This window comes from Dermacentor albipictus, unplaced genomic scaffold (genome assembly GCF_038994185.2).
Source record: "Dermacentor albipictus isolate Rhodes 1998 colony unplaced genomic scaffold, USDA_Dalb.pri_finalv2 scaffold_27, whole genome shotgun sequence".
NCBI classification, from domain to species: Eukaryota; Metazoa; Arthropoda; class Arachnida; order Ixodida; family Ixodidae; genus Dermacentor; species Dermacentor albipictus.
Window position 1 is genome coordinate 3,752,046 of NW_027225581.1, and position 11,486 is coordinate 3,763,531.

Below are 11,486 nucleotides of genomic sequence, written 5' to 3' on the forward strand. Positions count from 1 at the left end.
AAAAATTCACCGAGTTTTCGCTACATTTATTTGGGCGTCTACCTGGGAGAGGATGAGTCGAACGAACTTGTTCCTCCCTGTCAAGAAAGGTGGGCTTGGTCTAGCTCATTTGTTTCTGCGACAAGTCGTGTCACGTTTTGTGTTTTTACGGGATCAAAACGATCCGTTTCTCCGAACAGTGATACAGGTACGGCTGTGTAGAAAAATTCCAGGATTCATTGTTTCGACTGTTCACAACATGCCAGGAGCTGTGACTGGTTACCTGCGTGAAGTGGTATGGTCATATAGGATGTTGAATGTACGTTTTTCACAGCTATACCTGTCAACCGTTACAAGGAAAAAGTTATACAGAGATCTCGTGGACACGATGTTCCCTGCACCTTTGTACCGTCTTCCACACCGTGGAGGCCCAGGACAAGATGTCTTAAAGAGAGTAAAAAAAATGCCAATACGGCCGTCGGCTAAATCTTTCTTCTTCAAATTACACACAAACACACTTCCCGTTAAGACCTGGCTTCATGAAAATGGTATATTCATCCCCTGGACCACCGACTGCTTATTATGCAAAAAACCGGAAACAATAGAACATGCATTCCTAGACTGCTGGGACGCCATCTTTCACTGGGATGTTCTGCAGAGAACATTGAAAAAACACTTACCCTTAGACCCATATGGAATACGCTTCTTACCGATTGATAACACTGAGGATGTCCCGTATGACCTTATTATGGTCCTGAGCCTCCACGCAATGTGGAAAACTAGACTGCAATTCCAAAACGGAGACATTGTTGCTCGACCGACTCGGGAAAATTTCATTGAGAGTGTTGCGTGTGTGAGAGATGGTTTCAAAGCGCTGCCTGATCCACCGCAATGGATGTCTGTATTTGATGAATTAGCGATGTTAAAACGATTTTAGTACCGTGTTGACCGAAGTGTGGCTCACATGTTTTATCCTTTGTAAACCATGATTTAGAACGTCGAAGTCGGCAATAAAGAAAAAAAAAAAAAAAGCGGCGTGGTGCAGTGGTAAGAAACCTGCCTCGGAATCGTGAGGTTCGCAGTTCAAATCCTGTGCGGGAGCTTTCTTTTCTACTTTTATTTTATTAATAATTTTTCTTATCCTTTAAAGAGGTCTCTGTCAATTTTTAATTAAATATTGATCAGGAGCTACGGAATTTTCGACTACAAGACGTCACACTACAGAGAACAGAACGACAGTCACAACCTCCCAAAATACGACAGACTGAAAATTTCCTATTGTGTTATTCAAGTGGGTGAGACGTCTATACGGCGTATACGCACAGTGCCGTCCTCTTTATTAAAAGCAACGTTGCTGAAACACGTCGTGCAAGACGCTGTACGACTCGCATAACATCGAAATACAACGCCGTCACCATCCATGAGATCACCGAAAGCACGGTCGCTTTCGGTGGCGGCCTACAGATGGCAGCACAGGTAGCACCGGTAAAGTTACAGGTGATATTATTTTGCCGTCTTCAGCCTTAGCTACATGTGAGTGCGCGCTGCATTGACGCCGTCCGATGCAGTTGTTTAATCGTGTGTACGCTGTGCCGAGAGTAATTGTGGTGCATTTTGTATTCATTGAGAATCACAAAACCCCTGGGACCACGTAATGTAGCCCGCAGTATCCTTCGTGTGGTACGCCGATGTCGAAGGTACGACCCTTCGCCACTTTCTTTGTTCCGGGCTCACGAAAAGGATCTCCTCCTCTGGCACTCTCGCATCGTATCACACTGTACGGAAGAATTTGGTGAAAATTGTGCTCTTACGTCCTGTAGTTGATCCGCAATTCAACAGTGTGCGCGCCGGAAAGACCGTTGGTGCAGTCGATGCCGCGGCACCTGTGACGCTAAAAGGAGCGTTTTACGAGTACGCCTAGAAAGGTAAGTCCGGCGCTTGCGCGCATTCTTCCTGTCTATGGTTCGTGAAGTGTGCGTTGTTGTACGTATCGCAAGATCCGTACAACAACCGGATCCGGATTTGTAAAGCAGCAAGAATTATAAATGTGCTTTTCAAATGGCTGTTCTTCATGTCGCAGTGCACATTTAGCAAAAAAGTTCCATGGAAATTGCCCTAAAATGTATTCATGTTACCAACAGCTCTATCTGTGGTTTATTTACTTTCACCTATGAAGCACGCTAGCGCGGGTGGTTCTTTGATCTAAATGGGCACAAAAATTCAAGCAAAGAAAGTTACTGTTTGTGTACATAATTTTTCATTGAGAAATGGTATAGGCATTTCTACAAGTAGTACGTCGATGTGTCGTCTTCACAGCTACCAGCTGCGCGAGATAGCACCCGATTTCTTCGTCGACGCATGGCCAGATTTTCAGCTTGTATGGAAATTCTTCTGTTTATATAGTGTCGTCAGATGACGTGTATTAGTGTCCTGTGTGTTTTCGTGTACTTGTAAAAGGTTCCGATCTTGCAGAGAAGCCGAAATTACAAAAGCAATGTTTCTTTTGAATCGAAAAATCTTTCTCTTTTCTGTATTGTCTCTCCAGAAAAAGAGGTGGTCTGTTGTAATTTTGAGCGCATCGTCCTTTGGGAGCAGTGCTTTGTTGCGCCGCATAAACAAATTAGGTTTTGGAACGCTTTTCATGTCCTAAGGAATTTTTTGACAGTACAATTCACATTTCACGTTATACAGCTGTACGTTTGTGTGAACCTTTTCATAGTAGATTCATGTTTGCTACAGTTCGATTTACGTGTTATTTAACCGCCTGTGATGTTACGGTCAGATATTTGCACAACCAGTTGCAGCTTCATGTAACTGGTTGTATGAGACTTTTTTTCAATATATGACCTGATCTTTTTATATCACAAGTTTGCAGTTTCATCAGGGATTACAATAAATTAAGCATTTATTATTGTTTAGGGATGGCAAGATTTTGTGAACCAGAGGCACCTCCACATGCACCTGCGGCACTTCTGCAGCGTCAACAGCACGGCAAAGTACCTGATGTGCATGCTGTGACAAGGTGTGTGCAAAGCAGTTGCTGCCACTTACACGAGCTGCAGATTTTGTTGGTATCATCCATGTGTGGAAACCCTCCTGAATTTTTCGTGGGTTTAGAAATGTGGGCTCATTTTACAATTTTATGAATGTCACTTTAGAAAGACAATGAAGTTGTGTTGGTTAAGATGTTTTAAAGCTGTTGAGACATTAAGGGCATGACATTGTTAAACTGCATGTAAAAATTAATTGTAATGGTACTTGTACTGGTTTATTATTAGCGATGCAATATCTCTAACGAGAACATCAGAGGGGCACTTGCTTTAAGGAAGTTTGGTCAGATAAATTCATGAAGCAGCGTAAAGCTGCAGCAGCAAACACGCTGAAAAAGCTCTGTAATCTAAAAAAAAAACAAAGTTGTCAGTTACTGGTTTCAAGTTGGCTGCTGCTTTTTGTGCTGCACTACAAGTTAAATAATGGCTGATAATGTGTGTGTGACGTAATAGTTCTGCGCAAACACACGAGGTGGAGAGAAGTAATTATTGAAGGGAAAATCAGACATCCGCCCGCTCGTAGCATTTGCTACAAAGGAAAGCCGCACAGTTGAAGCAAAAATTCGTCCTGGTCCGGGACTCGAACCCGGGACTACCACCTTTCCGAGGCAGCCACTCTACCATCTGAGATAACCAGGTGGCTAGCACATGGCAGGGCGAAGTCGAATTAGTTGACAACACGAAGCAAAGGCAAGGGTTTGACGTAATATTTTTCCCCTTTATTAATTACCTCTCTACACCTTGCGCGTTTCCGCAGAACTATTACGTCAGACCCTTGCCTTTGCTTCATGTTGTCGACAAATTCGAATTCGCCCGGCCATCTGCTAGACGCCTGGTTATCTTAGATTGTAAAGCGGCTGTCCCGGAAAGACGGTGGTCCCGGACCTGGACGGTTTCTTTTTTTCAACTGTGAGGCTTTCCTTTCGAGGAATCCGTACGGGTTTCTTTTGTAGCAATTGCTGCGAGTGGGTGGATTTGCGATTTTCCCTTTATTAATATTGTGTGTGTGTATGTAACAATGCGGGCCCTGAGAGCAAGCTTTAAAATAATGTGTGCTATGTCCCCAACAAAGAATTTAGTGTCTGCAGCATTTTTACAAAATATGATGTTCACAGGTTGGCAGGTATGACATAATGTACAACGATAATGTACAACACTTTTGCTGTAGATGCCATATTCATAACGTCCATTTTCTGTCTACTTGAATCGTATATTTAGAATTTGGCCCACCTTCAGTTTGATCAAGTTACATAGGTAGCCCCCTCTGAGGTAAATATAATTAGGGGCTATTGTAGATAAGCATGATATACCTACTCACTGTATTGTGACATATATTTTTAGGGACTGTGTTGTGAGGCATGCATTTCCTTTTACCTGTATGTCTTGCTGCAGGTTGCCCGACAAAAGCATAAATGCTCTGCCCACCTTTATTATTGTGCTTTCATGTAGACTTCTAACATCTGTGCCCACATAGACTCCATTGTCGCGCATGGTTCTGCTCGTGAGGAGGGTTGTGTTTCCCTCTCCCTTTGTGAAGGCGAGGCTGGTTAAAAGGCCAGCACAGCCACGCCGGAGTGGCTTGTTGTATCAACCGGCAGCAGCTATGCCGGAATAAAGTAACGTCGTTCTTCGTTCGGCGTAGTGTTCCTGTCTCGGCTCGGAGCCCTGCTCGGCCAAAACGTAACACCATGTTCTTAATTACATTTTTCTAAGTATTCACTGTTGTGCATTACATTATTGTGTTACATTACTGTGCATTACATGTTTTTCTGTTTTATTTTGGAGGGGGGTATTCATTTCTATAATAGTACAGAGAATAGGACTTCAAGACAAAAAGCCACGAAAGGTGGCTTAAAAGTGTATGATGCTTGGAATTCTACATTCCATCCCCTAAAGCGCTAAACATTCCTAATTGTCTTTTTTATAAGCTAGCTGCCAGATACATAGTCTCATTATGAGAGTATGTTATTTTTTTTTCTTTGGTCTGACTTGTTTTGTTGAATGTTCTCCTTGTTAGTTGAGAACTTGTTTTCTTGCCACCTCATGCAATACTCCAACTGGAGCCTATGAGCTATGTGTATAATAAATAAGTAAATTCCTAAAGCATGCAACAAACCATGCAGCATAGCATTTAAATGTAGCCAGTTTATAATGCTTCTTGAGTGCAGCGCAGCATGGAGCTTGAGGCTGATCTCTTCAGATGTAAAAAAAATGGCAGGTTATGAAAATGTGGTCCTACAAACTGCTGGTTACGCATGTCAGTCAGCCTGTTGCAGTGGTCACAAGTGAGAATGTAACCAAAAGCTGGGCGTGCTCGGCCATTTTACATATGGCACAGGATAAAGCTTCACCTCTGCTATTGCTTCTCTTATAATAATGGCCTCCGAGTATACATGCCGAGTTATGCTTCTGGGGACACTTATTAGTTAACCTTATCAGGTAATACCATTAGCCTTATGGGTGCTATAATGTTGCAGTGCCTGCAGGATGGCCAGCATTACAATACACATTAAAATTATTGTACAAGTCATGCAATGGTATCGGGATTGGCCCACCAAGTGACACCCTTTAATTACACTATACCTGGGATCAGCCCAGCTCAGTCAGGGAGACATCCATGCATAAGGGGAGGGGTATAGCAAACAGAGGGCGTTCGATTAATCTTTCTCACATAGATAGCTCATACATATCTTTCTTAAATTGGATGCTTTGTTGCTCAAAGTGAAGTTACTTATGTGCATAATGTCAGCATTTCGATCCTATTTATGCCTAACGAAAGTTGCTTTGTTCAGCGTCACTTTTTATATTGTTTCGCTTGTGATTCTAAGCTCACTTGTTTTATAGCTGCTATAGGTATGGCTGGACCTGGAGAAGGAGTGTAAGCAGACCATGCTATGTTGCTGATCTGCGCTGATCTCCACATCCAAGTTGGTCCTGCGACAGTTGGGCGCCATTGTGCCTTGCTTCATTGACAAGGTGATATAATATGGTGAGCTTGTACTTTAATATCGGTATTGAAAATTATGTTAAGGAAAAAAGACAAGGATTGGTCTTTATGATAGATACACTCATGTTCTTTCCTTAAGGTGTTCTTTTGACACTGTTCTGCATGGACATATTTTTAGAGAATTATAACAGTCCTTTATTGCTAAGTGCCATGGCGCTAGTTTATGCGTTAAACTAGCGCTCTTTCACTAAAAAAAGCCGTATTTAGCACACAATTCACAAGGAAAGAAAGGAGGCAACAGGACAGGGTGCTACTAACAGTTCAGTATTATAGCTCGCACAGTAATATTGTGCAAAAGGTGAAAAGGGGGAGAATAGATCTGAATACATATTGTTTGCACAGAAACGAAAAGGACGCATCACATGGTGAGTGTGACACTTGTTTTACAATGATAAGAAGCAGTCTCACTGTCTAATAATTCTCTGCATGGGGAGCTAGTGCTAGGTTCCTCGTCATACATATAAGAAAAGCCTCAGATATCTCTCCAGCGCTTTTGTCTTTATATTTTGTCACGATCAAGCAGCTTTCAAACATAGGTGCATGTGCACCGAGAGTAGTGCACTACCACTGCTAACTGACCCACGCATCAAGTTTGCTTGGTCACGCTGCCAGTCATTTATACATTGGCCGGTTTATGCGATGCAGCCTCTACTGCACGAAATGGTATGTGATAGACACTGCACCTGTGTACTGTACGTGCTTTCTTACATGATTTTTTTCAGAGATAGTGATGCAGGCCTTTTCATTATTTACATGCCTACACAACAAACCAAGCATTATCTGTGCTTAGAAAGAATTGTAGGAAAATCCAGCATGAGGCAACTGTTCTCAGCACGAAACAAACTTGATTCGTTGGTTTTCGTTCATTATTGCGATCACACTAAGGCAGACAAGCTTGTAGGCTGTGCTTCTGCAGTTTGTACAGCACACTGACAGCACTGGTGTGGGCCTCATCTGTGGGCTGACTGATGGCACCTTCTACGGCGCAGACCACTTGTGTTGGGCGAGGCACCAATGTTGACGTTTGTTCCCTTGTGCAAAACAGCAGTCCTAGGTTTAGAGTAGCTGTAGGAAGACAAGGTAAACATAACTTCCATGGCTTGAGTGGGCGCATTTCTCTTGGGGCATCTAGCTTTTTTTCTTGCAACTGTGCAGAGGTGCTTCCCTAGAGTCGGTGTGAAAATGGCATAGAGCTGTGCATTCGGGAACTCCTGAACAATGATCTGCTGTAGTTAGGGCTTTGCGAAAATGCACTGTCTACCAATTGGTAGAAGGTGCATTATTCAGCCACTGATTTCCTGTTGGCATGCTTGCACTCGTGCTGTCAGTAATTTCTTGGCTTGCCAAATTATCTTGAGGCCCCACGCTGAAGTTGCTACCGATGTCTTCATGTGCAGACTTTTCAGGATGAGGTTTTTTGCTTTGCAAATGTTGTTGAAAAGTAGGTGGTGCTTACAGGTAGCTATTCTAGATATTAGTGGAATGAATTGGCCCATCTTGCTTCATCAAACATCGTCACGCCGACATCAGTTGCACAAACAAAAAACCTGGCCTACTCGCAGCGTCGTGCACGAAGAAACAAACAAATCAGCTGCTGGATTGTCTTGACATGGCATACTAAGCTGGGACCGGAACTGCTGTAGCTACAAACCAGGCAGAGACGATGATGATGAGCAGGGATTTGCAGTAGCGCCACTTTGTGGGGCAGCAAGGAGGCTCCGTTCAAAACAAAAATGGCGTTCAGCAAGTAGAACCATGCAACGGTCAGATTCGGTGCATGGTGCTCTCGATCAAGTTGGCTCAAGGATTGTCCGAAAAATCAGATGAGAGGTTGCAAGGCGTCCGAATTTTGGGAAGTTTATACATTATGGTCCATGGGGAGAATGGCGGTGCCGTGAAGCAGACCGAGTAATCATGTCCGGAAAATCAGTCGGCGACTGTACCTATACCTATGTGTCTATGTATACCTAGTTGCAACAGTGTTTGCTATGATCTGTGCCAGAATTGCTGTTGCCCGTAGATGCCCAACATGTCGGGTGTCAAATTGTAAAATACCTTGCAAAAGTGATCTACGGAAAAATACCGCTTCTGCTATATTTCGCTATTGCAAGAAATTTAGCGGCTGCTGGCACCTACCTTAAAAGGCTTTATATGATCTTCGCATGGCCAGGGCATTGTACTTTTGTGAGTTTGCTTATGTCGAAATTTATCCCGGTTTTTATAACTTGAAGTTGGTGGGATCCCTAGTCTCCTTTAACGTGTACCCAATAGACCTTACATAGGGGTTTTGGCATTTCCCTGCCATCTAAATGCAGCCATTGTGGCCGGGATTCAATCCCATGCCCTCTGCCTGAGCAGCGCAATGTCAAAGCCAGTACACTACGGTATTTTGCTGGCAGAAGGGTTTAGTTTCTGAATAATTTATTATCTCAACCAGTCGGTGTTGTTTTTAAAGGTATTTCATGTTTGTATTCTGTTGCTTCAATACTAGTAATTATTGTTAATCAAACGATGTGTCCTTCTTTTTCCTATAAGACTTGCTTCAATCGCCTGCTAATTATGACAACTTATTCTCCCACAGTAATCCATGTTCCCTTGAAACATAGGCAGTGCATGAAACCACATATTTTTCAATAAGATTCATTCATGATCTTCTATGACCGGAATGCTGAACCTTTCTTATCTGTGAGAACATAGGCAAATTTGCCTATGTGTTAACCTGTTGCATGAGTCAAGATAAATTATTGGCTTTACTTTTTCAGGTGCCCTGCTCGCTCTCACCCAAGCAACCCACTCCAGCGGTCTTCTCTCGGCAGACTGGATGCATCAAAATACCGTTAGAAGGTCCAATAAACAGTGCTTGGGACATTTATGACATGCTTTTATTTAAGCCGGAGGACTTCGGGCTTAATGAAAGCTCAAGTACCTACGTAAAGTATACTTGTCTTTTTCACTTACAAGTACATGCCAATACTTTGCCTGACATTTTTCACCCCAAAATTACCCTTTACTGTGGATTTGTGAACAAACCATTAGAGCAAAAAGCACAGCATTAAGACGAGTACAAGTAATCGAACATATACTAAACTTGCAAGAATTACATTTGCATACTTGTAGTAAATATGAAAATGAGGTACAATATTCTTCAGGGTGCATTTTCTTGTAGGTCATACATAGAGAACGTACTCGTGGGTCATACAAAACTTGTTCGTGATGTATCACATCAGTGTTGGTAGTGCTAATCAATTTATGCCGAAAATTGTGTTCATCTTCGTATCAAGCAATGCACCAGGCAAACCTACATATGAAAGTGGCATTCTTGTTGCGAACCTAACGCAGATCTACTTCTCTTCAATGCTGATCGCAAATACACAAGTGTACAAAATAAGTGTAAAGAGTAAATTATATTAAGCAACATCAATCCATTCTGAAAGGACCTGGTATGAATGTAGCAAAAAATAGGTCTGAACAGGGGCAAACAGGTCTGGGTTAGATAGGACGGGATTAAACGGGTCAGGATTAAACAGGATTTAAACGGGTCAGGTTTAAACGGGAATAAACGGGATTTAAACATGTCAGGACTGAACAGGATCAAACGGGGTCCCGTTCCATAAACCTATTTGAGGAAACCCGTTTGAAAACAAATAAGATTTTCTAGTAGGGTTGTTACTAATACTTGACTATTATCAGAAAGCGAATATACCCTGCAATATCTTCAAGAGCTTTACATGCAAGAGAAGTGCATATCTTTGCTGCTCTCACTTGCACCATCAATTGGAAGATGCAGCCACTAAAGACCTGATACCGCTCCGCGAAGTATTGTTTTACTTTTCAGTTTTCTAAATCAACGACGCTCTCCCGCGATTATGCTTTTTAAGGTCTGAATGATGGCAAGCTTTGTTGTCCACAAAAAGCATACTCGATTCTCGCTTTTCCAGCGGTGAATAAATCTCGGAAGGCCGTAATAAAACTAAACTGCGTTACAGGGCTGACTGGCCGCATGAATTAGAAATGGCAGCCCCTCATTTGAACGCACGATATTTCTCTCCGCATTGCATTCTTTCTTTTGCGGTATTGTTAATAAAGAAGCCTCTCCCATGATTATGATTTTTAAGTATCCTCTATTGTAAAAACATGTGTCCCCCACGTAAACTAGATTATCGCTTTTGAAGAAGAGAATGAATCTCCGAATGTCGAAATGCACGTTCATTATAGGAAAAGTAAATAGAGTTGAAGGTATGACTAGCAACATGAATTAAAAGTGGCAGCCCCTGCTTTGCACATCTCACATGTCTCTCCGCATTGCACTTGATGTTTTGCGATTTTTTAAATAAACAGTCTACCACTATTATGCTTTTTAAGACTCCTCTATTGTAGGAAGATGTGTTCCCCACGTAAATCATACTCTATTCTCGCAATTCAAAATGCGAATGAATATCGGAATATCGTAATGAGTGTGGATTATAAAAGAAGTAAATAGCACTAGAGCTCTCACTAGCACCTTGAATTAGAAGTGGCAGCCCTTGCTTTGAACCCCTGGTATGCCGCTCCACGTTGTATAGTGTGTTTTGCGATTTTCTAAAAACAAGTTGCAGTTCCGTCACAAAAGCGAAGCACCGAATGGGATATCAAATTAATAGATAGCCGCACGAAGTAAGGATGGTAGTTTTATCGGCCGTGTAAACCTTCAAACATTTGGTTATAACTAAATTAACATTGATATAAAGAATGTGTAAGCCTCAGTCACGAGGACGTAGAATGAAACACATACTACCAGACAGCGCTGTCTTTGCGTGTGTGCTTCTTTCTACGTCAATGTTCAGTCGCACTTACCAATTCTCTCATAAATCCAAACCAACTATCCCGTCAACGTGTTTTAACTGAGTTAATCAGCATGGTATTACGCGCGCACAGATAAACATGAACACATCTCGCTCACTCACAGCGGAAACTGGCTGTGAAAACGCTGGAGTAAGAACTGGCAGCCGCAGCCGCGAGCCAATTGATTTCCGCTAATCTGTCGCTTCAATGTCACCCTAGCGTCGAAAAGCGCATGTATAAGCTACCAGCACTACGCGCACTCTGCAAATATTGTGCATCGCTTCGAGGATTATGCCCGCGCGGGCGCGCACTTTGGCCGAGTCGCAGATTGCTTTCAGGGCCCACGAGTGCCGGCAACGAGTTCCTACACCGTCCGCAAATGGCATTAACTACGGCATCCGCGATTCTTGCGGCCAACGCCGTAGTCGTGTGTGTGTGTGTGTGTGTGTGTGTGAGGAGAGAGAAAATGAAGAGGAGAGGCAGGGAGGTTAACCAGATATGAGTCTCCGGTTTGGCACCCTACACTGGGGATGGCGGATAAGGGTTAGATATATGACACAGAAGATAACGCTAAAAGATGAAAAAAGAAGCACGCACGCATGGAGGCTCACACACAAAAGGCGTTCCAG

At 42.8% G+C, this 11,486-nt stretch overlaps 1 long non-coding RNA gene across 1 annotated transcript; it reads left to right on the forward strand.

Annotated features, from left to right (window-relative positions):
• Positions 1 to 1,446: 1,446 nt before the first annotated feature.
• LOC135910416 (uncharacterized) lies at positions 1,447 to 8,903 on the forward strand. Its single transcript, XR_010567055.2, has 4 exons — positions 1,447 to 1,904; positions 2,899 to 3,001; positions 5,874 to 6,018; positions 8,799 to 8,903. It is a non-coding gene; the product is annotated as an uncharacterized lncRNA (long non-coding RNA).
• The last annotated feature ends 2,583 nt before the right edge of the window (positions 8,904 to 11,486 follow it).